Below are 27,368 nucleotides of genomic sequence, written 5' to 3'. Positions count from 1 at the left end.
ACTTGTGTCTTCTTTACTTTTCATTTGCTGTAAAGAGACACCATAACCAAAGCAACTTATAGAAGAAAGAGTCTGTTGGTGCTTACAGTTTCAGAGCGTGAGTCCATGACCATCGTAGCGGTAAGCATGGCAGCAAGCAGGCAGTCAGAGTTCTGAAGCAGTAGCTGAGAGTTTACAGTTCAGTCCACAAACAGGAAGCAAAACAGGCTACCAGGCCTGGTCTGGACTTTCTGAAACCTCAAAGCCCACCCCCATGACACATCTCTTCCAACAAGGGCACACCTTCCCAAACAGTTCTATGAACTGGAGACCAAGTATGCAAACATATGAGCCTACTGGGGCCATTCTCATTCAAATCACTACAGTTTCAGACTTGACTAAGAATAGTCAAGGCACAATTGTTTTAAGTAGATTGACACTTAAGGTGAAAAAGCAAACTAAACTGACATGGTGATGACATTTGAAGCAGTGGACATTGAAATAAAAAAATGTATTTAGGGAACATTAAAGAGGTAGAATCTATAGGGATAGATGTTATACTGTGGGTGAAGAAGTGCAAGAAGAAATAATATAAAAACAATTTCCACATTTCTGGCTTGGAGAAGTAAGTAGTCAGTGGTATTACTCACTCAAATGAACAGAGTAGGAGTAGGATTAAGGTGGGGGAAGAAATAAATGCAATTTATGATAAGTAGTTTCCCATTAGACTCCGAAGACACTTCCCATAAAAACTGACCTGGAGGGACTAGGGATTTAGCTGGATGGTAGAATGCTTGCTTAGCAAGTGCAAAGTCCTGGGTTCAGTCCCCAACACTGAAAAAAGTATCACATAAAATTGTTTTCCACCAATAGCACAGGCACTAAGACCGACAATTAATAAATGGAACCTCATGAAGCTGAAAATCAAAGAAAATCATGATTCAGGCAAAGTAGTCACCTACAGAATGGGAAAAGATCTTGACCAAGTATCCATCTGCTAGAGGATCAGTGCCTTGCTTAACCCTCATCAGAGAAGCTTCTTCTTTCAGTAGACAGAACTAACACAGAAACTCAAAATGGGACAATGTACAGAGACTGAGAGATTTTAGAACACACAGTCAGAAATGAGATGACACAGTCTTTTGTCTGTTTTGGTTTTCTTACATTTTTATTAATAAAATTGTTTCATTTCAATATAAATAATTTATTTAAATTTTCATACAACATGTAAGTCCCCGCTCCTAACCAAGAAACTATTTGCAATTGGTAATTGCTAGAAAAGGAAAGTAAGTGTTCTCCAGTGGAGTGTCACTGGGTATATTAACCACACTCCAGGGCAGGCCCTGTGCCCAACACAAAACAAACTCCATGGGTTTTCTGTTTGTTTGTTTGTTTGTTTGGGATTTTTTTTTTTTTGGTGTGGAATTTTTTTCTTTTGTTTGGGCTTTGTTTGACTTACTAATCTTTTGCTTGATTGTTCTGATTTTTGTTTTTGTGATTTTTGTGGGGTTTTTTGAAAGAGAGATGGAGAAGAAGAAAGAGAAAGAATGAAGTTGGGTGGCTAGGAAGGTGAGGAGGCTCTGGGAGGAGTTGGGAGGGGAAAATATGATCAAAACACATTGCACAGAAAAATTTGTTTTGAGGCAGGGTCTCTCTACATATCCCTGGCTGCCCTGAAACTCACTATGTAGACCAGGCTGGCCTCAAACTCAGAGATCTACCTGCCTCTGCCTCCTGAGAACTGGAATTAAATGTGTGTGACACAGCACCTGTCTTAAAAATATTTTAATCAAAAAAGTATATACCAAGTAGTCAGCCCTGAAAACATACACACAAATAACATTACAGAGTGAACAGGTTATATTTATATATGTTTATATTTATACACACATATATATGCATCTAACAACAATTAATGAGAAAAGAGGCCATGGGTGTGAAAGAGTCAAAGAGGGGTATATGGGGTGGTGTTTAGATGGAGAAAGGGGAAGGAGGAAATGGTGTAATTATATTATATTCACAAAAAAGAAACAATTCCAAAAAGAAAGAAAACGTCCTGGAGCTCAGTCAGCATGGGGCACAGAAAAGAGGTCTTAACCTCAAAGCTATTCAGGTAGAGATGAGAGGTAAAATATGAGTTCACTTAAGAGGTCATGCATGCAGACAGTGTATCAAATACCAAGACAACATAACCCAGTTGTGGGATAATCAACATTTAAAATATTAGCAGAAAAGGATCTTCTATGAGAACTTGAGGGAAAAAACTCAGAAAATTAGGAAAAAATAATACCCATTGATAAAGAAACCAAGAAAAGAAAGTTTAAATAAAATTTGCAGTGCAGAGAATTAAAGGAAACATTTGCAAATCTAAGTGTTTAGTATGCAGAATATATTAAGAACTCGTACAAGTCAAGGCTATAAAAACACACAACAATTTAGAAATGAGCAGAGAATTTGAATAGGAATTTTTCTAAGCAATATACATATATAGGCACAGGTAAAGATGTTTGATGTCATTACTCCTTAGAGTTATGCCCATGAGGGATTATCTTGATTACCTTAATTGAGATGGGAAGACTCAGCCACTTGTGAATGCCATCATTCCCTGGGCAGGGTCCTGAACTGTGTAAGAGTGGAGAAAGTAAGCCCAGCAGAAAGCATGAATGCATTAACTCTCTGTTCTTAAATGTGGATGTGACTAGCTGCTTCTAGCTCCTGCTTTGACTTCAACACATTGAAAGACTATGGCTTGAAACTGGAAGCCAAATAAATTCTTTTTCCTTTAAAGCTGTTTTGTTGGAGTATTTTATCATAACAATAGAAATGAAACTAAAGAAGGAAGTTAGAGACCTTATATGCCACTGATAAAGATACAAAATGGTTCAGCAATTATGAAAAACAGTTTAATGTTTATTCAATGAATTTAACATATAATTACAATATGACCTAGAGTTTCACTGATAGGTATTTTCCTCAAAGAATTTAAAGCATTTACTTAGAGCTAGGGCTACAATTCAGTGGTAGAGTAATTACCTAGCATGCATGAAACTCAGGGATTAATATTTTACATTAAAAAAGAAAGAAAAATAAAAGAAAAAACAGTATTTAAACAGTTATACTCTTCTGACCTTAGCAGCATTGTTCATAATAGCCCAAAACCAGAAAGAAATTCAAATATCCATCGACAAATGAATAGATAAACAAAATGTGGTAAATGCATATAATGAAATATTATTTATCCACAAGAGAATAAAATTTCTGACATATGCTATAATATGGAAGAACCTTTAAAAATATGTAAACTGAAAAAGTCCATGCACAAAAGAACACATATTATTCCATATATATAAAATATCCACAACAAGTAAAACCGTTGAGGGTGCAGATCCGTTGTTAAAAGTAGCTTTGTAGTTGATAGAGATGATTTAGAACACAGAGTTGGGTAGTGACTCCCAATAGCAGAGTTTCTTTTGATGGTGATGAAAATGTTCCTGAATCAGGCAATGGTGACAGTTATATAGCTCTATAAATACACTGTGATCATTAAATTGTTATGCTTTCAATAGATAAATTTTATGTGTGAATTATATCTCAATTCCATCATTTAAAATATAATTTAATTCTCACATTCAATAAATACTGACTGAGAAACATTAGTCACTGAAGTAACATAATCACCACTACATTACATCATATCAAAAGTTTAAATGAAAGATAAATGATTGGACAATATCTAGTATAACAGAAACAAAACCAAGAAGCGATCTGCAATTGTCACCCACTTGCAAAGGAAAATTAGTTTTCCCAATGAAGTTTCAATGGGTATATTAACCACACTTCAAGGTAGGCTGCATGCCCAGCAGTAGATGGCCAACACAAAACAAACTCAATGGCATGTTCGTCGACTTTTGTCTCAAATTGCTTTGTTTTTTTTTTTTTGTTTGTTTGTTTGTTTTCTGATACAGGATTTCCCTGTGTAGCTTTGCGCCTTTCCTGGAACTCACTTGGTAGACGAGGCTGGCCTCGAACTCACAGAGATCTGCCTGGCTCTGCCTCCCGAGTGCTGGGATTAAAGGCGTGCGCCACCACTGCCCCGCTTTCAAATTGCTTTGTTTGGGCTTTTTTTTTTTTTTGCCTTAATAAGTCTTTTGCTTGTATACTTTGGTTTTTTGTATATTTATGGGTGTGTGTGAGAGAGTTTCTTTGGGTTTGGGGGGGGTTTACTTGTTTGCTTGGTTTTTTGTTTGTTTGTTTTAAATACATTTATTTAGTTATTTATATTTTACATCCTGGCCGCAGTTTCCCCTCCCTCCTCTGCTCCTAGGTGGAGGGCAAACCTTGTACCTAAGTCAGTAAAGTCGCCTTAGTTGCCTTTCCTGACTGGAGAAATCCAGTTCAAGGAGTACTTGGGAAAGAAACAATATTTTAGGGCATCTTTCTATTCCAAGCTTTACTTTCAAAGGCTTGTAGATTTTTGTTTGGTGGTTGCAGTTGGTAATAAAAAGGGCTTCCAGGGCCTTACTAACAGGAAAAAAAATTCCTTATGGGTGTGTGGGTGTGCTCAATTGCTTCTCTCTCTCTCTCTCTCTCTCTCTCTCTCTCTCTCTCTCTCTCTCTCTAATTTATTTATTTATTTATTTATTTTACATCCCAACTGCAGTTACCCCTCCCTCCTCTCCTCCCATCCCCTGGCCTCCCCCTTACCTCCTTACTCCCTCCTCCTCCATCTCAGTCCAGGAAAGGGCAGGTCTCCCTTGAGTATCAACAAAACATGGCATATAAAGTTGTAGTAAGACTAAGCACCTCCCTATGTACTAAGGCTGGGCAAGGGGACCCAGTAAGAGAAGTAGGGTCCCAGAAGCCAGTAAAAGAGTCAAGACAGCCCTTGTTTCCATTGTTAGGAGTCCCACAAGAGGACTGGGCTACACAACTGTCACATATATGCAGAGTGCCTAGGTCAGTCCCATGCAGACTCCCTGGTTTTCTTTCTTTCTTTTTTTCTAAACAGGGAGATAAAGAAAGGGTATGGAATTGATGGGTGCAGGAGGTGAAGAGGATCTGGAAGAAGTGGGGGGAAAGGGGAATGCATAACCAGAATATACTGTAGGAAAATTTTTCATTAAAAATATTAAAACCAAAAGGCCCTGCTGAATTTTGCAATATGGAGATCACCAGTGACCCTAGTAAGTGCAGCCTCAGTAGTAAAGAAAATACAAAAAAAAAAAAAAAAAAACTAAAGGAAAATGAAGAATCAATGAGTGTCTAAAATGCCAAGACACTTCATTACTTTCTGAAGTTTGACTGTTAAGGAGAAAAGGTAAGGGGAAAAGTTAGCTTTAAAAAGATGCTGGGTCGAATAAGTTTACACACACACACACACACACACACACACACACACACACACACAAATGTAAGCATGATTGTATGAGACATAAAGACATTTGAGAGAGATCAAAGATACAGGAGAAGCTGAGCAGTCTAACACACATCTATTATTCCAGAATTTGGAAGGCTGAGGCAGGAAGACTGAGTTAGAAGTCAGCCTAGGTTTCATAATGAGATTGTCTTAAAACAAAATAAAAAGACACAGAAGAAACTAAGAAAGGGAGAGGGAAAAGAATCTAAAGTCCAAGGGAAAGATCTGGTCTAGAAGGGAAGATCCTACCTACTTCCTCTTGAGAAAGGAGCACAAGAAGGTGTGGGTTCAATCTGCAGAAGTTAACAGTGAAGGGAAGGCACTGGATTTGTGGGTCATCTCAATGCCAATCTTGATTTTTTTTTAATGCAGTAGGAATTAAGTTTAACAGTTGAAAGTAAAGTGAATATAATCACAGCAGGAGGTTTATGGACCAAAATGAAAGCATGGAAGTGCCGCTGAGAGCAGACAATTGAGCTAACCAGGGAGGGGGCAGGGAGATAAGGAGGGGACAAGGAGAGCAGGAGGATGTGGTACAAAGGGGAAAGAATTAGAAGCCGAATTTGCAGTGGCACTAATCTGGAATTCTCTTCAATTCTATCCAATCCAATCCTGTAGAATTGGTAAGACCAAACAGAAAAGCTGACCCTCAGCAGGAGTTGTGTTAAGGCACAAGAACCTGGAAATACAGAGGCCTGAGATTTCCTAATTACTGGAGCAATGTGTATCCTGTGTGACTGTCCTTTCTTCTGAGCCAAGCCAACAGCCATCTTTGAGAGTACAGCTGCACTCTCTTACAAAAGATCATCCCAGATAGGCTGGCTGCCAATTGACACTTTCTCTCTCCCTCTCTCTCCCCCCCTCTCCTCCCCCCACAGAGAGTGGAACAGGACAGGAAATTCTCAAGTGAGTACCCCATTGCACCCTACCATCTGGCCTGAGAGGAAAGGGATAGAGGACAAGGAAGTCTGGAAGAAGGGGTGCTTCATCATGTAGCTATGGGAAGCCATCCCTGCTTGGTAAGGTTTTGGAGGTGTGGTCAGTGGGGGAGGAATGTCTGCACCCATGTAAGTAACCCCTCACTTGGGCTCTGTAAGGGAGCTCAATAAATGCAATAGTTCCCCCAGAGGGAACTTTGATAGATTCCTGCCTCCGTTTCTTGTTGGAACCTTGGGAGGAGGGGTAAATACTTCCTCATCTCAGGAAGACATTTTACCAACAGTGGGTTAAAGGATCTAATTTAGTAAAATAAATGTCTAGCTAGTCTACACAGAGAACATAGAAGGTTTGATCTTCATGTGGCACTGTTCCAAAGGTCTTGATCAGTTTTGTTTTCTCCTGTGAAATACAGGAACCCAGTCATTAGGACGTTTTTCCCATAATGAAAATGGAAAATACAGTGCTATCAGGAAAAGAAAACAGAAGCTGAGTCATCAATAAATAGAAATTAACCACAATTTTGTATTATAAGTGGCACACTACCACAGAGCTGTTGAAAGATGACAAATAGTTCTTGACCAAAAAAGTAAGGCCCTGGATTCTAAGCTTTTACCCAAACATACTTCCAATCTACTCTCTCCAAATCTTTGATCATGTTGCTTCCTCTGCCAAGACTGTCCCTTTCCAATTTTAGCCTGTCCCTAATGATAGGCATTGATTTTTACCTTTCTAGCTCTTTCAATGCTAGATGTGGTGTCAGGTGTCTCATAAATGCAGATTTAGTTGAAACGAAATAAAGAAAATATTACTAAGGGCTAAATGATCACATATTTAAATTTATCCTTAAATATAGGAGTAGTCCACCCTCAAAAGGAACTTTTTAACAAGAGAAATAACAATGGAAGTAAGAATGCAGAGGAAGAAAACCAATTTATATAAAGCTAGAGGTTTCTACTAAAATCAGTATAAGTGGCTGTAATTTATAAAGAAATGCTTCGGTCTCTACCTTCAAAAACCCTTTTCAATTAATTGAGGAAACAAGATAATCTACAATTCAATACAATGGCAAATAAAGGGTTTAGAATGCTGAGATGAATGAATGGACAAGGATGAATCTATCAAAAAGATAAGACTTGACCTGAGCTCTGAAAGACTGAGGGCTCCAAGAAGAGGTTGAGCATCCAGCTTTGGGAGACAGATGAATAAAGGCCAGAATGCAAGAGGTATGACAGTGGATTGGTCTGGAGGAAAATGAACTCAAGTGGACAGCAACCAACAAGGAGAGTAACAGAATTATTCAGGGACATTTGTAAAAAGACTCTGAAGTCGACCTGGTAGACTCAGTCCAGGCAGGTCCAGTCCCCTCCTCCCAGATTGAGCCAAGCTAGGAGTCTTAGTTGGGGTTATTCTTGTAGATTCCTGGGAATTTCCCTTGCACTAGGTTTCTACCTGACCCTGAAATGACCCCCTTTTCCAGTCATCTCTTTCAGTACTTCCCCCTCCATTCACTCCCTAACCCCATCCCTCATGTTTCCATCCCCACCTGTTGTTCTCAGTCTACCTGTGAGATCTATTCTATTTCCCCTTCCCAGGGAGATAGATATATGTGCCCCTCCCTTTAGGCTCTCCTTGTTACTTAGCCTCTCTGGGGCTATGGACTGTAGCATGGTTATCCTTTACTTTACAGCTAATATCCACTTATGAGTGAGTATATACCATGCTTGTCGTTCTGGATCTGGGTTACCTCACTCAGGATGGTTTTTTTGTTTTGTTTTGTTTTTTAGTTCCATCGATTTGCCTTCAAATTTCATGATGTCATTATTTTTAACAGCTAAGTAGTACTCCATTGTGTGAATGTACCACACTTTTTTTTTTTTTCCAGAATGCAAAAGCAAGGTTTACCTGTTACAAGTCATGACAGGGAACTCAACTCAAGCCATCTTAAGTGAGGCAGAGAAGAGTTACTCTTTCTTGGGGAAGTTAGTTTTTTTTTTTTTTTCTTTTTGGTTTTTCGAGACAGGGTTTCTCTGTGTAGCTTTGCGCCTTTCCTGGAACTCACTTGGTAGACCAGGCTGGCCTCGAACTCACAGAGATCCGCCTGGCTCTGCCTCCCGAGTGCTGGGATTAAAGGCGTGCGCCACCACCGCCCGGCGGGGAAGTTAGTTTTTATAGGCAAAACCCATAAAATTTCTTAGAGGGGAGGGGGTTAGTACGGGTCCATCCTTGATTGGTCCAGTTTTTCCCGGGCCTGGACTTTATCTTATTCTAGCTTATCTGTTTGCCCTGTCAGGAGTTTTACAACTCCTCTCCCGGCTCTGGTCATGTTATCTCCAGAGAGGGGCATCTCCTGGTTAATTGGTTACCATTAGACATCCTGACTCTGTTCTTTTGTTCCTGGGGCTGGCGCCATCATTTCTGGGGACTTGAAACTGGCCTGGGTCTATCTATATTGAGATATCTTTGTCTAAGGTCCCCTTTTTGAGACAATAGAGTGAGGGTCTTGTTGTACCTAGATCATGTCCCCAAAGCCACCATTGGAGACTTTAGGTACAGAATGCAAAAGTAAGGTGTTTTCTAAGTTTACAAGCCTCCAGGGAGGCTCTTCCAAATCTCTCACTCACAGCAGGGAGGTTGGAAGGAGCTCTCCCCTTTCTTTGTGAGGCAAGTTCTTTTTTTTTTTTTTTTTTTTTTTTACAATACTATTCAGTTCTACACAACAGCCACAGATTCCCTTGTTCTCCCCCTTCCTGCCCCCCTCCCCTTCCCCCCAGCCCACCCCCCCATTCCCACCACCTCCAGATCAAGGCCACCCCCGAGAACTGAGATCGACCTGATAGACTCAGTCCAGGCAGGTCTAGTCCCCTCCTCCCAGACTGAGCCAAGTGTCCCTGCATAACTCCCAGGTTTCAAACAGCCAACTCATGCAATGAGCACAGGACCTGGTACCACTGCCTAGTTGCCTCCCAAACAGATCAAGCCAATCAACTGTCTCACCGATTCAGAGGGCCTGATCCAGTTGGGGGCCCCTCATCCTTTGGTTCATAGGTGGCCTTGATCTGGAGGTGGTGGGAATGGGGGTGGGCTGGGGGGAAGGGGAGGTGGGCGGGAAGGGGTGAACAAGGGAATCTGTGGCTGTTATGTAGAACTGAATAGTATTGTAAAATAAAATAAATATAAAAAAATATAAATATAAAAAAAGACTCTGAAGTCTTCTGTATAGGCAATGGAGAGGAGAATAAAGGTATTTGAGGAGGGGGCGACATGAAAAGTTGCAGTAAAGAACAAAGCAACCCTCTAGTCCATAATTATGAGAAATAAGAAGCTGAGGAGGGATCACAGATTTGGGAAGGGGAACTTGGAGATTAGCTAAACCAAATACAATCAGAATTATAACAGAGACTAGATGCACAAGACATAGACAATGCAAATCAGCATCAGAAAGTATGAATCAATTTAGCAACTGGATGCTAAGTATGAGTAGCAAAGGAAAAGGAGAAATAAAATGCATCTGAGATTTTCTGCCTGAGTTATTGAAAGAATGAAACCATGGTTTAATTTTCTAAAATTTAGTGTGTGCAATAGGGGAAGGGAAGAGTGGAGATGAATTCAATTTAGCTAACTAAATTTGAGGTGGCAGCTGGAAATCCATGCAGAAACTAATGGCACCTAACAAGGTTGTCTGATGTCATTAAGAACAAAGGAAGTTTATACTCTTGGTTGACTCTGCTAGCTAAATCAGTTTTGAGAACTAGAACCCCCCACAAGTGCTGCCTTTATACCTCATAGCAACTCACTGAAATTGAGGAACACCTGAAATCTGCCACTATCCTTCCCACGAGTCTGAATGCAGGTATAACAATCCTTCCAGAAAAAGCCCTCAGTTTCACCACCTTAACAATTTAGACTATATATTAAAAGGGCTCTAGAGCCCACAAGCTGGCTCAGCAGATTAAAGTGCTTGGCATGAAGGCCTGATTACCTGAGTTCGACTCCCAAGACCAACACAAAGGGAAAAGGAGAGCACTGACTTCACAGGATTGTCTTATGGCCTACACATGCTTTGCATTATGGCATCCCACCACCCCCACAATAATAATAAAGAAATATATTTTAAAGTTCTCTAGAAACATGCAATGCTTCTAGGCACATACTAATGTTTAAACTTTGATTGTCCTTGCAGGCCAATGGTGTGGCAGGTTGAAAGAATAAAGATCTGCAAACCACAAAATAAAATTTAGAGTAATCTCCTTTTGAAAATCAATTTCTTTGTGGCTGTCTGCTTTCAAACCATGCTATATGACATCACTCCAATAAAAATTACTCTTCATCTCTGAAGTGTGGGCCCATTGACAAGTGGATGTACATGGGGAAAATTACTCAGCGGTCTATTATTTTAAAGTGGTTTCAGCAGCTACCAGCAGGAAAATCCCTAGGAAGCCACAAAAGACAGGGAACTACTCCTTCCTTCAGTTATTGCAAGCACACAGCCCCAGCATCTGGCTGAGAAATGACAACTGAAATTTAATTCCTCTCTCTCCCCCAAAGACACGCGATCATTAACTAATTTTCCAAATGGTATGTTCATTAAGCATTCACTACCACACAAGCTCCTGCGTCAATGGCCATCAAAGGGAAGACTGTGACAAAAGTGACAAAAAATGTAATCGACAATAATAGGGGAACTGAAGTTAGGCATGGGAGACCAACTCTGATCTAATTCACACTGTTGTTTTTATTTTCTTCCTTTAGAGCAGCAATTCAAAGAATGGAGATGAACATCAGTATTACCTAAGAAGCTAATGAAAACACCCTAAATATTCTGACAATGTGGGACTAGATGTGGCCACACATAGGTAGGTTTTGCAAAAGTTCTCCAACACTAATACACACCTCTGATTAAGAATGACATTCACATTTATCTCTGTGATATATATTAAACCTAGAAGTCTGAAAAAAATTCTAAGTAGGATCTGAGACTATTCCACTATCTCTATCACAAAGACTAAGACTAAGAATAAAAGACAGGCATAAAGGAAAAGGGAGTAATGAAGAGGGCAGAAGAGGAAGAAAGAGATAACAACCGTGAGCCAGAATTAATTACTGCTCACTGTAGTGAAGTAATTAGCTGGACCCTATCGCAGTCTATTTTGTGCTGCTATAACAGAATACCACAAATTAGGTAATTTATAAAGTAAGTAAATTTATTAAGCCAGGCATGGTGATGCATGCCTATAACCCTAGCACTTGAGAGGTAGAAGCAAAAGCTTGGATAACAGTGAATGCTCTATCCTCAGCTACCAAACAAGTTTGAGGCCAACCGGGGATGCATGAGACCCTGTTTCAAAGAAACAAACAAAAACAGAAAAGAAAGAACTTTATTTCTCAGAGTTCTGAAGGCTGAAATGATACTGGAAGATAGAAGATAAGTCTAGAACATAACATAGACGGATATTAATTGGGAGCCCATTCCCATGACTCTTGACCCACTTCTATGATAACAGCATGAATTCATTCATGTGGCCTCATTGACTAATCCCTGCTTTTAAAGGCCCCACCTCATAATACTGTTACAACGATAATTAAATTTCAACATGGGTTTTAGAGGGGGGATAGTCAAACCATAGAAGGATATTTGTGCATGCTAGGCTCTATCCACACTAACTTACTTAAATCCCACAAATTAAAGATTCTTACTCTGATGTGCTCACCAGAATCGACAGTACAGCCTTTTCAAATTAAACATGCATAGCATGACATCCCTGATGCTTCTTGGTTAAGTTTATTCTGGGTTGGAATCCTGAACTCATCTATTATGGAAAAAGTTTGGAGCATTTGGAATGATGAGTCTTGAAGATTCTCTTCATGTAAAGATAAATATCAAAACAACTAACATATCTTAGGCATTTGTCCATTACTTTTATTTTATACTTCTTTAGAATAACAGATGCATCTAGATATAATTCATATACCAGATAATTCACTCATTTTTGTAGGAACTGTGTAATTTCATGATAGCTCTTGCATCATTTTCTTTAAAGCCCCACACTTCTACTGCCTTAGTCATGGTGAAATCAGTTGTGAAATACTTTCATTCCCACAATAAGTGCCCTCATGCCCATATTTAGTGAACCTTCATTCCTACCACTCACCACATACATTCAGTAATCTAATTTTTGTCTCCACATATTTGCCTATTCTGGACATTTCATACAAATAGAATTATACAATATAATGTGGTTTTTTGTGACTGGCTCTTTTCACTTAGCATAATATTTCTGAGAGCCTACCATGTTGTAGCACATATTCAAACTTCATTGCTTTTTATGACTGAAATATATTCTATTAGAATTTTATGCCACATTTGTTTATTCATCAGACATTTGGGTTGCTTCCACTTTTTGAAAATTATGAATAATGCCACTCACTGTGAACATTCCTATAGAGGTTTTTGTGTGAACAGACGTTTTCAATTCTTTTGGGCACATGCACACAAGTAGAATTGGGTCATAACGCAATAAGTAATTCTAGGTTAACTTATTAAGGGGCTGAAAACCCATTTTCCAAAAACTACTATATCATTTAACATTGTTTATTATCTTTTTCATTATAGTCATTCTAATAGGTATAAAATGATACCTCAATGTGGTTTTGATTTGCATTTCCATGACTGATAACAATGTTGAGCATATTTTTGTGTACTTTTGGACATTTGTGCTTCTTGTTTCATAAATATATGTATCTTTTCCCAATTTTCTCTTCTTATTTATTACATTTCAAGAGGCCTATTTTGTAAACATTTTCTCCTACTCTCATTTTTTTTATTTTTTTAAAAGTTTTCTTTAGAAAAACAAAAGTACTTTTTCAAATACAATTCATTTCTTTGTATTGTTGTTGGACAATGTATTTGGTTCCATGTCTAAGAACTCTTTGTCCAATTCTAGGTCATGAAAACTTTCTTTTAAAAATATTGTTCTGACATTTAAATTTAGGCTTATTTAAAAATTAATTCAGGGGTATGGTGTATAGTACATGTCTACATTCACTTTTTTTCTTTAATTTGTGGCTTTTTTAATTGATAGATTAAACATAAAATGTATACACACTAATGGTACACTGTATGTTTTAACACATGTATGCACTGTAGAGTGAATATAAAAGGCAAAACATGTATGTGAATAAAGAGATAACAGAGTACCCAACGCTGTGGGATAATGTTCTTGTACACTGATTTAATACAATGCTGATTGGCCAGTAGCCAGACAAGAAGTATAGGCAGGGTAAGCAGACTAGGAGAATGCTGGGAAGAGGAGGGGAGGAGTTAGGAGTCACCAGCCAGACACAGAGGAAGCAGGATGACAAGGCAGAACTGAGAAAAGGTACCAAGTCATGTGGCTAAACACGGATAAGAATTATGGGTTAATTTAAGTGTAAGAGCTAGTTAGTAAAATGCCTGAGCTAATGGTTAAGCAGTTATAAATAATATTAAGCCTCTGGTTGATTATTTTATAAGTGGCTGCAGGACTGTGGGTGAGAGAGATTTGTCTGGACCTCGCAGAGCTGGGTGGGACCAGAAAAACCTTCTGACTACAACCCAAGGCATGGTGATTAAATCAGGTTAAACACATCTATTTCCTCAATCAACCATATTATTCTTTATAGCAAAAAATTACAAAATCTTTTCCTTTTTTTATTCTTCCCTCACATATTACATCCTGACTGCAGTTTCCCCTTCCTCCACTCCTCTTAACCCTCCTCCTACTTCCTCTCTCCCCCAGATCCACTCCTCTGTTTCCCTTCAGAAAAGAGCGGGCCTCCCAGGGATGTCAACTGAACATGGCATAACAAGTCACAATAAGAGTAGGCACAAGCCCTCATGTCACGGCTGGGTGAGGCAACCCAGTAAGAGGAAAAGGGTCCCACAAACAGGCAAAAGAGTCAGACACACACACCCCCACTCCCACTGTTTGGAGTCCCACAAAACCACCAAGCTACACAACAATAACATTTATGTAAAGGACCTAGCACAGAACCAGGAAAGCTCCATGATTGCCTCTTCAGTCTTGGTGAGCCTCTATACAAAATAATTTCTTATAGTGTTTTGAAATATACATACATTATCTATGGTCATTCTACTTTGCAATAGCATAACAGCTGGTCTTTTCCCATATAACTGTAATTTAATACTTATTGATCAGTTATTCCCTATCACTCCTCCCAAACCCTCACTTACTCCCCACCATCTGGTAACTACCACTCTATTCTACTCTTAGAGTTTGTAGAGTTAACTTTTTATTCCATATGTGAATGAGACCATACAGTATATTTCTTTCTGTGCCTGACGTATTTCATTTAATGATTTCCAGTTCCATTTACACTGTCACAAATAACAGGATTTCATTGTTTTTATGATTGACTAGTATTCCATTATGAACATGCACCACATTTTCTGTTTTATTTCATTTTTGCAGGTTGTTTTGCTTGTTTGTTTCCTGATAAGGTTTTGATATGTGCCGCAGACTGGTCTTAAACTTGCAGTCATTCTGCCTCAGTACTACAGGTACCATCATCATACTGGCTGTACCACATTTTCTTATCCATTCAGCACCTGAGCGGATGACTACATAAGTTATTTCTATTGTTAGCTAATGCAAATAGTGCTACAATAAACACGAAGAGTCCAGATGTCTCTTCCTAAGACTGAGTTCATTTTCATTGGCTATATACGATACAAAATACCTGACAAGAAGCAACTTTTGAGAAAAAAAAAGTTTACTTTGGATTACAGTTCAACAAGTAGGGAAGGTGGCAGCAGCAGGAGGAAGCTGGCTCCTCACACTGAATCCACACTACAGAAGCAGAAAGTAAATAAGAAGCCAAGTTAGGTCATTGTAGAGCCTTTGTCCAGTGACTGATGGAGGCAGATGCAGAGATCCACAGCCAGGCATGAGGCTGAGCTCCAGGAATCCAATCAATGAGAGAGAGGAGGGATTCTGCAGGCGAGGGACATCGAGATCATGATGGGAAGACATGCAGAGATGACTGGCCACACTAGTGGAAGCCCATGAACTGCAGACTAGTGGCTGTGGAGCCCCCATGGGACTGGACTAGGCCCTCTGGATATGGAAGATGGTTGTTTGGCTCGAACTGTTTGGGGGCACCCAGGCAGGGGGATCGGGATCTGTCCCTGGTGCATGGGCAGGCTTCTGGGAATCTGGTGCCTGTGGTGTGACACCTTGCACAGTCTTGGTGCAGTGGGAAGGAGCTTGGACCTGCCTAGGCTCAGTGTGCTGGGTTCTGCTGACTCCCCATGGGAGACCTTGATTTGGTGGATGTGGGGATGCGGATGGCTTGGGAAAAAGGGCTGGGGGTGGGAGGAGGGAGGAGGGGGGAGTGAGTATGAAAATTTCTTAATAAAGAAAAATTTAAAAAAAGAAGCCAAGCTAGGCTGTAAAACCTACTTCTAGGCTGTGACTCTACCTCCTAAAGGTTCCACAACCTTCCCAAACAGCTCCACCAGCTGGTGACTGAGTATTCAAACATGAGCCTATGGGGGATATTTCATATTCAAACGATAACATATATCCAGTAGTAGGATTGCTGAATCATATGAGAGTTCTATTTTAAACTTTTGAAACACTTCCATATATTCATATAGTTTGATATTATGGCACGCGTGCATATATATATATATATATATATATATATATATATATATATATATATATATATATGTGTGTGTGTGTATGTGTGTGTGTGTGTGTGTGTGTGTGTGAAAGGGTTCCCTTTCCTCAACATCCTCAACTACATTTCTTATCTTTAGTCTTTGTTGTTGATATGAATGATCCTTACTGGGGAGAGCTAGTCTCTAATGGTAGTTTTAATTTTCATTTCCCTGGTGACTAGTGATATACCTATAGTTATTTTCATATAGCTATTGCACATCTGTATGTCTGCTTTTGAGAAATGTCTATTTAGGTCAATTAGGCCTATTTTTTAAAGTTCACTCTTTTTTAAAATGTGGATATATGATTTTCCCAGCACCATTAGTTGAATAGGGAATCATTTGTACTCCAGTGAACTGTCTTGTTTTGTTTTTCAAAAACAAATTGGTTATAATGTAAGGGTTCTCAATTCTGTTCCAATGACTTATAATGTCTATATTTAAGCCAGCACCATAATGGATCGATAACTATGGCTTTATAAATTTCCATTCTTTGAACATATTATGTTCTCTCTCACCTCTAAGCCTTTGCATATTCAGTTCCTATTACTGGAAACAAAATTATTCAACTAATAATTTTTTTTTCAGTTTTAAACTCAGAAGATACTTTGTCAAGAAAAATGTCCCTTGATTTTAAAGTTTGAGTCAGGTGTTCATCTTTTTTTGTTCCAAATTATCATATGTCCCCAATAATCCAAGCTGTAAGATTAACCCTACTGCTTGCTTCATCATCAAATGGAATTGTGCTAGCTTATTCACTTGACTCAAAATTTCATGACTGCAGGAATTCCCTTTGACCTACTCAACAGTTATATCTCCACATCTGTGTACCACTGTCTTAGGGGTTCTATTGCTGTGAAGAGACACTATGACCATGGCAAATCTCATAATAATATGTCATACTATTAAAAGGCTGAACATAGAGTCAGGGGAGAAAAAGAAGAAACGAAACTGAAATTTATGACCCATCTAGGAACAACAACCCAGGTAAAAGTACCAATCTTTGGGTTCTGAATTAGAATAATAGTTTAAATGAATAGTAAATCAACTTTCATTTGGACAGAAAGCCAGTTTCAGATGATCTCAATATCATGGTGGATTAAGTTGACATAGGATTGCTAGCACCTGAGGCCAACTTCCAGAAATATAAATCCTATCTGGATAAAGACTAAAACAACTGAGGCCTCAAAACATTTGTACAAAAGTGTATATATATATATAATATATATATAAATTATCATGTATATAAATTCTATATTATATAAAATTTTATTATATATAATATTGTAAATATTATTATATATAAATTATGCCATTCATTCAAAAGCAAACAAACATATGGCAAAACAGCCAGAGTAGTAGAAAAATAAGATATACAATTGATAATAGAAATAGATTATGATATTTTGTGGTTCCCTATAAATTTCAGAATTTCTATTTCTGTGACACATGCCATTGAATTGTTTTGTTGTTTGATTTTTTGAGATATGGTCTCACCATGTTCAAGGCTACCCTTTAACTCACAATCTTTTTGCCTTTGTCTCCCAATGGCTATAATTATAGTTATGAGACATCACACCTGGATTGTGTCATTGGAATCTTGATGAGGTTTTCACTGAATTGACAGTTTTCTTTGGATAGTATGGACATTTCACCAATTTTACTCTTTCTCATACACAGTTATGGAATATATTTTCATTTATTTCTGCTTTCTTCAATTATTTCATCATTTTTTTTTTTGAGACAGGGTTTCTCTGTGTAGCTTTGCGCCTTTCCTGGAACTCACTTGGTAGCCCAGGCTGGCCTCGAACTCACAGAGATCCGCCTGGCTCTGCCTCCCGAGTGCTGGGATTAAAGGCGTGCACCACCACCGCCCGGCTTCATCATTGTTTTATAGTTTTCAGTGCTCAGGTCTCTTACACTCTTTGTTTTTTATTTCTAGGTACTTTATTTTTTTGTTAGTTATTGTCTGAATATCCTATATATATTAAGATACCAAACACAATTTAACCTCCCTTAGGGTAAAATGGCTTCATGAATCCTTCCAAACAGTTAAGGAAAAAAATATTACCAATGTTACATGAATGATTGTAAGCAACAAATAAAATAAACACAATAGTAATGACAGCATAAAATAACGTTGATATCCAAACTTGATAATGAGAAAAATTGCATGATAATCTCTCTCACTCTAAATAAAGATCAAAGATTCTAAATGAAAGGTTAGTAAAATAATTCCAGATATATATATATAGCACTGGACAGTACATTGGAACTAAAGAGGCTTTATCTTAATGATAATAAGGCTGGCTTCATATCACATTAACAGAATAGGGGAGAAAAACTCCTGTGACTAATTCAATATATAAAAGTAAACCATGTGATACAATGACATAATTCTTTATGTTATTCAAAAACCTTGGAAAACTAGAAGAAAAATTAAAATTTAAAGTTGATAAATATCTTTTAAAACTAACAATAATAATAAAAACCTATGACAAACAGTAAAATGGTAGTTTCCCTCCAATGTTCAGAAGTGAGCAAGGATGTCTGCTATTACTACTTCTATTCAACATTAATCTAAACATTCTGTCCAGTATAATAAAGAAAGTGTTTTAATTTTTTATTTTTAAAGTTTTTTCATACAATGTATTTGGATCATATTTTTCCCCTCCCCCAACTTCTCTCAGATTCCCCCACCTCCCTCCCCACCCAATATCATCAGTATCATGTTCTCTCTCTCTCTCTCTCTCTCTCTCTCTCTCTCTCTCTCTCTCTCTCTCTCTCTCTGTGTGTGTGTGTGTGTGTGTGTGTGTGTGTGTGTGTGTGTGAATGATTCCTAATGACACTCTGTACTCATAGATTGGAGTCTAGCATAATCATCATCAGAGAGGCTCCACCCAGCAACTGATGGGAGCAGATGCAGAGACCCACAGCCAAACATTAGGCAGAGCTCGGGAATTTCACAGAAGAGAGAGAGGAAGGATTGTAGGAGCCAGAATCAACTAACTTGGGCTCATAGGTGCTCACAGAGACTGAAGTGACAAATGTGGATCCTGTATGGGTCTGCACCAGGCTCTGTGCATATATATTATGGATGTGCAGCTTGGTGTTCTGGCGGGACTCCTAACAGTGGGAGTATATTATGGTTGTGTGACTTGGTGTTCTGGTGGGACTCCTAACAGGTGGGAGTGGGGGCTGTCTATGATTCTTCTGCCTGCTTTGGGGACCCTTTTCCTCTTATTGGGGTGCTTTGTCCAGCCTTGATATGAAGGTTTATGCCTAGTCTTATTGCAGCTTGTTATGTCAACTTCAGTTGGTATCCCTGGAAGGAGTACATTTTTATGAAGGGAAATGGAGGAGGAGTGAATCTGGAAAAGAGGGGGGTGACTGGGAGGAGAAGAGGGAGGGGAAACTGCAGTTGAGATGTAATATATGAGAGGATAGATAGATAGATAGATAGATAGATAGATAGATAGATAGATAGATACCAGGAAAAAAATGAAAATCAGGTCAGACAAACAAGAGGAAGCATTGTAAGAACCAGATGAGAGAGACAACTCCAAGAAAACAGTATCTTCCAGACACAACAGGACTGATACACATATGGACTGAGAGAGATTGGGAAAGCATTCACAAGACCTGGACAGGTTCAAGCCAGACATCCCCACACTGAGAGGGTGATGTGAACTCTGGGTCTCAAGCCCAACCAAGAATCAATCTGCAATTGATAGCAACTGGCGAAGGGGAAGTCAGTTTTCTCCAATGGAGTGTCACCGAGTATACCAACCACACTCTAGGGCAAGCCCCATGCCCAGGAATAATTGGCCAACAGAAAAACTTTTAAGGTATATAGATTAAAAAGGAAAAGAACAAAAATGGAAAAATATTTTTTATAAACCTTTTGATAGACATGTGGAAAATCCAAAAGAACATGCAAATAAATTATTAGGATTAATAAGTGAGTTCAGCAAACTTCTGGATACAAACTTAATACATAAAGTTAAACTAGATTTCTAAACATGAACAAGAAACAAAGTTAAATTTAAAGCAATTAAAAGAAAAAAGGTCATGAATTTGAATGAAAGCAAGGGAAGCTACATGGGAGGGTTTGAATGGAGGTCGGGTTTGAAGGGGGAATGATGTAATTATATTATAACCACAAAAAAAATAAAAATTATGTAGCCCCACATTGGGTTTCCTACCAAGTCAATTGAAAGACTTAGAATGCCATGCAGATTTTTACTAGATAGTGCTTTGGAGATCAACATATGTGCAAATTGCCCTAACCAAATTTCTATTGAGCTCTTGAGCTGGTATGGCTGGTATATGACTCTTCAATGCTTTCCCGATTTGGAAGAAAGGGGAAGTGATTTATAGCTCTGCACTGGTTAGTCATTAGATGCAGGCAGCCCTGGAAGGAAGTTTCTCCTTGATGGAAAATATTTTCTTCAAAAGACAACTCTCAGCTGAACTCTCTCTTTTGACAGTACCCTTGTTACTTAAGAACATAAATCCTGCATTTCTGAAGTGGAATCTACACAGTGAACCACAGCATCCATCATATCATATATAATGACATTTAAAAACATACCTTGGACACCCTCTCTGACTAGGCTGTGGTGGCACAAGCACTCGGGAGGCAGAGGCAGGTGGATCTTTTGAGCTCCAAGCCAGCATGGTCTACAGAGCGAGTTCCAGGGCAACACTCAGAGGCCCTGTCTTAAAAAACAAAAACTAACTAACTAAATAAATAAATAAAAATAAAATAAAAGGTATTACTGAGAAAATTACACAAGAATTAAAGATATGGAAGGATATATCAAGTTCCTGAATTGGAAGCTGTGACCTCCTAAGTTGGGTTTTATGTGGTGAATAAGAATGTCACCCATGGGCTCATATGTTTGAATACTTGGTCCCAATTGCTGTAACTCTTTGGGAAAGATTAAGAGCTATGGCCTTGTTGGAGGAGGTGTGTTACAGGGGGAGGGCTTGAGGTTTTAAAAGACTTTCACTGTTCCTGGTGTACTGTGTTGCCTACTAGTGGATCAAAAGATGAGCTCGGAGGTGCTGCTCTAGTTGCCTGTCACCACACCTTCACTCCATCTTCCTTCTGCAACTGAAAGCTCAATTAAACTCTTTTACAAGTTGTCTTGGTCAAGGTGCTTTATCATGGCAATAGAAAAGTAACCTTAACTAATACAATGTAATTGCAATAAAAATGCTAAGAGGTTTCTCTTTTCTTGAGGCATGTAAAAAAGCTGATTCTAAAATATATGTGAAAATATGAACGCTAAGAGTATCCAAGGTGGTCTTAAAGCATATGAACAAGTTGGAAGGACTTGCTTTCCCGGATATCAAAAAGCTTATTATAGGGTTCAGTGACATCTGATTACGGTTTTGTATCCCAAGGATTCATGTGATGGATGCTTAGCCCTCAGTTTGGCACTGTTGATATGGTAGAACTTTTAAAGAGGTAGAGCTCAGTGCCAGGTAATTGGACCACTGAAGGCACTGCCTTCTGAAATGATTCATCCTTTTCTTACAGAGTATATTAGTTCTTGAAGGGGTAGGCTGCTACAAAATGAGGCCAACCCATGCAATTTTTCACTTTTCTGCACTTTTATTTCTCTTTCTCCACCATTTTGCTATCCAGCCAAGAGTACCCTCACTAAAGCTGAATGGATGTTTTCTGAATCTCTAAATGACCTAAGTAATCTCTTTTACTTTCAAGTACCTAGCCTCAATTATTTTGTTATAGCAACAGGAAACAGACTGATGAGAAACAGATCAACAGACTAGAATAAACAGTTCAGAAACAATTTGGGGCGTATATAAACAATGGATGGATGAACAAGTAAGAATGTAGAAAAGTAGAAAAAAATCGTTATAATAAAAAGGACTAAATCAGTTGGATACTTGTATGGAAAAACATAGAGTCTGACCTCTATGTCTCCACTATACACAAAATCAATCCCAGGTGGCCTGTAAATCCATGAATGGCACAAATATAAAACTTCTAAATGATAATGTATGAGCATGTCTAATGATTTTAAAGTCAGCAAATACTTCTTTTTTTAAATGATTTGTTTTGGGTATTATGCTCATGTGTGCGTGCATGCATGTGTGTGTAAAAGAGGGCTTCAGATAATCCGGGGATGAAGGTAGGTGGTTGTGGGCTGCCTGATGGTGAGTGTGAGGAACCAAACTCTGGTCCTCTGCAAAAGCATTACATGCTCTTAACCACTGAACCATGTCTTCAGCCTTGGAAAAATATTTTTTTAAACAGGATACAAAGACACTATTCATGAAAAAAATATTGAAAATTTTTGACACATTAAAATTAAAGACTTCTGTTCATCAAGATATTATAAAAGCAGGTCACAAATTTGGGAATATTTTGCAAAATATAAGAATCCATTTCCAAGGTATATAAAAATTTCTAGAGCTACAGAGATGGTTCTGCAGTTAAGAGTGCTTATTGCTCCTGAAGAGGATATGAGTTTGGTTTGAAACACACATGTCAGAAGGCTAGCAACTGCCTTATAACTCTAGTCCTTGGGAATCCAGAGCCCTCTTCTGGTCTCTGCAGGAACCTGCACTCACATACCCCCACATATACACAAGCACACATACACATAATTGAAAACACAAACATTTTTAATTATATAAGAAATCTGTAAGAATAGGGAAATTTGACAGTAAAATAGGCAAAAAGATGGAAAATTACTTCACAAAGATATCCAAATTGATAATATTGATAAGGAACACAACCTCATCAGTCTTCAGAGAAGAATCCCTTAAAATCCCAAGATAAAATTAAGTATGTAACTCACTGGTAGATTATTTACCTAGCATACCCGAAGGTTCCATCCCCAATATCACATACAATAACAAGATATCACTACAAACCCACTCCCCAGAATGGCTGTGATTGCAAAGTATAGAAAAACTGCAATTCTCATACATTGTTGGTGAGATACAAATCATCAATAACTTAGAAAAACTGGCAATAATTTCAAAATATTTATTTTCCACTGCATAGAAACTAATCCTAGGTGTATATTCAATGGAAATTCTTATAATTGGAACCAAAAGATATGCATAAAATTATCCAAAACATCATTATTCATAATAATTCCAAACTGGAAATAATCAATATTTTATTACCATGATAAGGAATTTATAAATTATGATATATCTCAATAGCAGAATATACAAAATTAAAAATTAAAAAATATCTCTGTCTGTCACAGTATGGTTATCACAAATAGTGTTAACCAAAAACCATAAGACTCAAAAGACTACATCTATCTGATTTCATTTATGTACAGTTCAAAATGAACAAAATTATTTCTGGTAATAGAAGTCAGGACATTCATTATCTTTGGAGAATGAAGATTATACAGTGATAAAGGGGCACAATTAAGGGTTTACAGGATGTTAAAAGTGTTTATTTCTTGACTTAGGTGCAAGCAACATGAGTGTGCTCACTTTGTAATATTTCATCAAATGGTCCAATTACGATGTGTATGCTTTTCTGTATTTGTATTATATGTCAATAAAATGTGAAAAAAAAGAATAGAAATGAGGAAATAAGTGCTGGGTATTTACGGAGGAGTCAAACAAAGATGGTTCTCTCCAACGGCTGCCTTGCAGACAAAGGCACAAGGCTTTTCTTGGTAATGTTCTTGGGAATTAAAATCGCTTCAGAAATTCTCTAGTATAAAGAGATCTTCTCTCTAAGGTAGTTACAGATAAATTACAGATCATTTTTCACAAGATCTAAGAGAGAAAGATGAAGCCTAAAAGCAAATAAAATATCAAACGATGTATTACCAAAAGCTTTTAGTACCATCTTAGAGGGAAAGTGTGAAAATAGGAAATGGATCACATGGTTAGGACTCCTCTTTTCCACTTCAATTTCTAATTATTTTAGAAACCAGTGAAACATTACCAATGGAACTATTTACCTAAGCAAAACTGACAGTTCACAGACTTAGCAGGACCAGAGAGAAACAGGCCTGTTTTATAAAATGCCTTTGTTTTACATAAAATGTTACCCAAGTCGCAAAATTATTCAGTTCAACAACTATTTTTCTACTTAGCTATAACTAGTGCTGATAGGAATCATAAAACACACTACAGAAGGTAGATTTCTGATGATCTTTAATGTAAAGGCAGATGTATTAAGACGAAAATCAGTAACAACTACAGAATAATCCTCAAAGAGAATTTGGTGGGTGACTTCCAGGAGTAAAATTAGTGAGAGTGAAAATGAGAGGGATATCATGAAACCAGTTCATCAGAAGCCTTAATGAACACATTGAAAAAATCTGCATTTAAACTCCATAAACAACTTATTTAGATTCCATAATTCGTGGGCTCTATTATGGTCAACATGATCACCTAGAATGATACTTAGTTATTAGGAATATCAAATCTTAGTATGCTAATGGTATATCTAGTTATACCTAAAGATCTCTGTAGAACATTAAAGCTGCCTACTATGACATCACCCCAAATAATTAGGAATGTACCTCAAACAACTCCAACAGTCCTGAATAAATTTCTATTGATCTGCCTGTAATTTAGATTATGAGATGCTACCTTTATTTATCTCTCTCGACATAAATTTTTCAAACATTAAAAGAATCTAATACTTAACACTGTATCTAACACAGAGAAAATTTTATTTATTCATCTTAGATCATTAAATTACACGAACATACTAACCATACTCATCTCTCTCCTGATTTGGAAGACTGTTCTCTCTCTCTCTCTCTCTCTCTCTCTCTCTCTCTCTCTCTCTCTCTCTCTCTCTCTCTCCCTCCCTCCCTCCCTCCCTCCCTCCCTCCCTCCCTCTCTCTCTCTCTCTCTCTCTCTCTCCCTCTCTCTCTCTCCAGACTGAAAAAAAAAACAACTAAAAGCTCCCCTTTTGATCAGTTTAATTGGGTTTCTGGAGACGTTTATCAATCGGCTGCTAGCTTTTTCTTGAGGAGCAGCCACCAGGATTTTCTGTCTGATGATAGACAAAAAATCACTTTTGATCTTCTTCATGGAAAAAAGTTTTGTTTTGTTGTTGACACATTCCTGAGATTTTCCACCATGTTTTTGACATTTGGGGGATATAATCATGACCAGACCTTTTTCTCTATAGTGTGATCCAGTGATTTTTAATGTTTTTAATTATTTGTTATCAAATTCAGGCACTACTGGTGTATCCCTAGCTTAAGCTAATCCTTCCTAAGCATCCAGATACAGCTCCTTATCTCCTCCAGCTAAAGGAGACAGCCCATGACTCCAGATGCTACCTCTTATTCTTTATGATCAGCAACTGTGTCCCTACTTTTCTAACAACTCCCTTGCAGAAATTTTCCGATGTTCCTGCTTTATGACCCGAATTCCTTCTGTATCTTTTTTTTTATTGCAATATGCTATACATACACCTTCAGTGATTTCTAGAGTCCTTCCTTGAGTCATAATTGGAGAGCCTACAGTCCAATCATCTCATAAGTATAGGTAACTTCACCTTTGCCTAAATATATGTATGACCTTACATAATGAAATGCCGCTGACTGTTCTGCTCCCCACAGTTTAGTGTCACCAGCTTGCCTTCACTCTTTCTCAATATACTGCTAGGAAACCCAAAGGTATTGTCCACTGGAGGATGCATGGTTTTGTCTCCGGTCCTCTCTGTCCAAGACTTGCTGTAACAGCAGCTGCTTATGTTGAAAAACTAAAATATAAAATATGACCTATGTGGCCCAGTCCCACGAGGCGGTTTACTTCCTTATTTATGAATCAGAATCTGTCAGCACAACTTAGAATTTTGACTGTCAGCAGATAGTACAATTAAATGTCACTGTAAAACCAGCAGAGGGTGCACCAGGGCACTAGAAATTCTACCCAAGATAGAGCACATCAATTTAACTCGATTAGCCAATCAACTTTTCCTTATTTATTTATTTATTTATTTATTTGTTTGTTTATTTATAAGCTAAAACTAATATCCTCAAGAGAAAGAAGTTGAATCTGAGCTAAAATTTCTTCACTTACATTTCAATTTTCCTGAAAGTGAAGTTCAAGACAAATAAGGAGCATATGATTAAACTTAGTCTGGTCAAAATGTAGTCAGAGCAGAACAAAATGACACAGATCTGAGCCTGTCATTTTGTAAAAAGTCCACTATGGAGCTCCAATCTGCTGTTGCTTCATTCCTCTCAAATTTTCTTTTTCGTAGACACTATAGGATGGGTTAATGTGTACTAAATTGGAAGACGAAGGAGCAAATTCATCCTAGTTTTGAGTCAAGCTATGATATCCTGGGCCATTTACTTCTCCCTCGGGGCCTATATGTTTTCCAAAGGAATCAATAAAATAGAGTCAGGTGGTACCTTACAAATCTGAAACTTCAATTCCAAGTTGATACCAAAAATGTAAAGCGCTACGATCATTGTTTCGACTCTCCCAAAGGACTAAAATACAAAGACTAAAGGACAACAGATAAGAAACTCTGTTGTTTCAAACTGTGTCGAAACACCTGAGTATTTTAGTGTTACACAAGTGTCAGCAACTAAATGCCATTACAAAGCCGTGAGTGTCCCCTGCCATCACAGAAGCTCTAGAATACAGCTGGCCTGCTAATCCCCAATCTATAAACATGACTCTGTCCACCCCGAATGCCAAAAATCCTTGACCACCATTTGAGTCAAGAAGTTGAATTCTCTGATACTTTTTACAGAATATTAATGTGCAGCTGTTAAATACTTCTACTGGGGATGAGGAGCAGGGAAATAAAAGACCCAGAGTCCTAATTAATTATCATCCAGCCATCGTGTTTAAAGTTTCAAGTATGCAGATTCTCTTCTTTGATAAGCTGTTACATAAATTGGAGTGTATTTGAAAGGCATTTTTGGGCTGGGGCAATTTTACAAAGCACACTGTAGAAGAGAAAAGTGTCAGTCCTGACAGAGTATTGTTATGAACGTGACAGCTCTAAAGTGTACAACTTTGAAGGTCAAAGTAACACAATGTTCCAAGAGTTGTGACAATGACTATGAATGTAGCACCGAATACAGGCTTCCATGCCTCGCCTTGTATAAGTAAGTTACTTATACAACCTGTCGTTTTCTCAAAAAGGTACAAACTAACCATTTAGTCTTTAACCACCTCAAAAAGATCCCGGGTTGCCTTGCCTAAGATTCACATGTAAGACAACTCTGGCAACCAAGTACACTGAATTTACTTGAAGAAAGAGTTAGGAAAACAACCAAGCTAATGGTTTGCTAAAAGGGATACAAACACTCGAAA

General features: G+C 38.1%; 1 protein-coding gene across 8 annotated transcripts in view; it reads right to left on the bottom strand.

Annotated features, from left to right (window-relative positions):
• Positions 1-27,368, bottom strand: part of Eda (ectodysplasin A) — a 377,498-nt gene that overhangs the window by 348,633 nt on the left and 1,497 nt on the right. The gene's annotated exons all lie outside the window — the stretch shown is intronic.

This window comes from Peromyscus leucopus, chromosome X (assembly GCF_004664715.2).
Source record: "Peromyscus leucopus breed LL Stock chromosome X, UCI_PerLeu_2.1, whole genome shotgun sequence".
In the NCBI taxonomy this organism is placed as follows: domain Eukaryota; kingdom Metazoa; phylum Chordata; class Mammalia; order Rodentia; family Cricetidae; genus Peromyscus; species Peromyscus leucopus.
The sequence above is the reverse complement of the archived record's forward strand: the minus strand, read 5'-3'. Positions and strand labels throughout refer to the sequence as shown.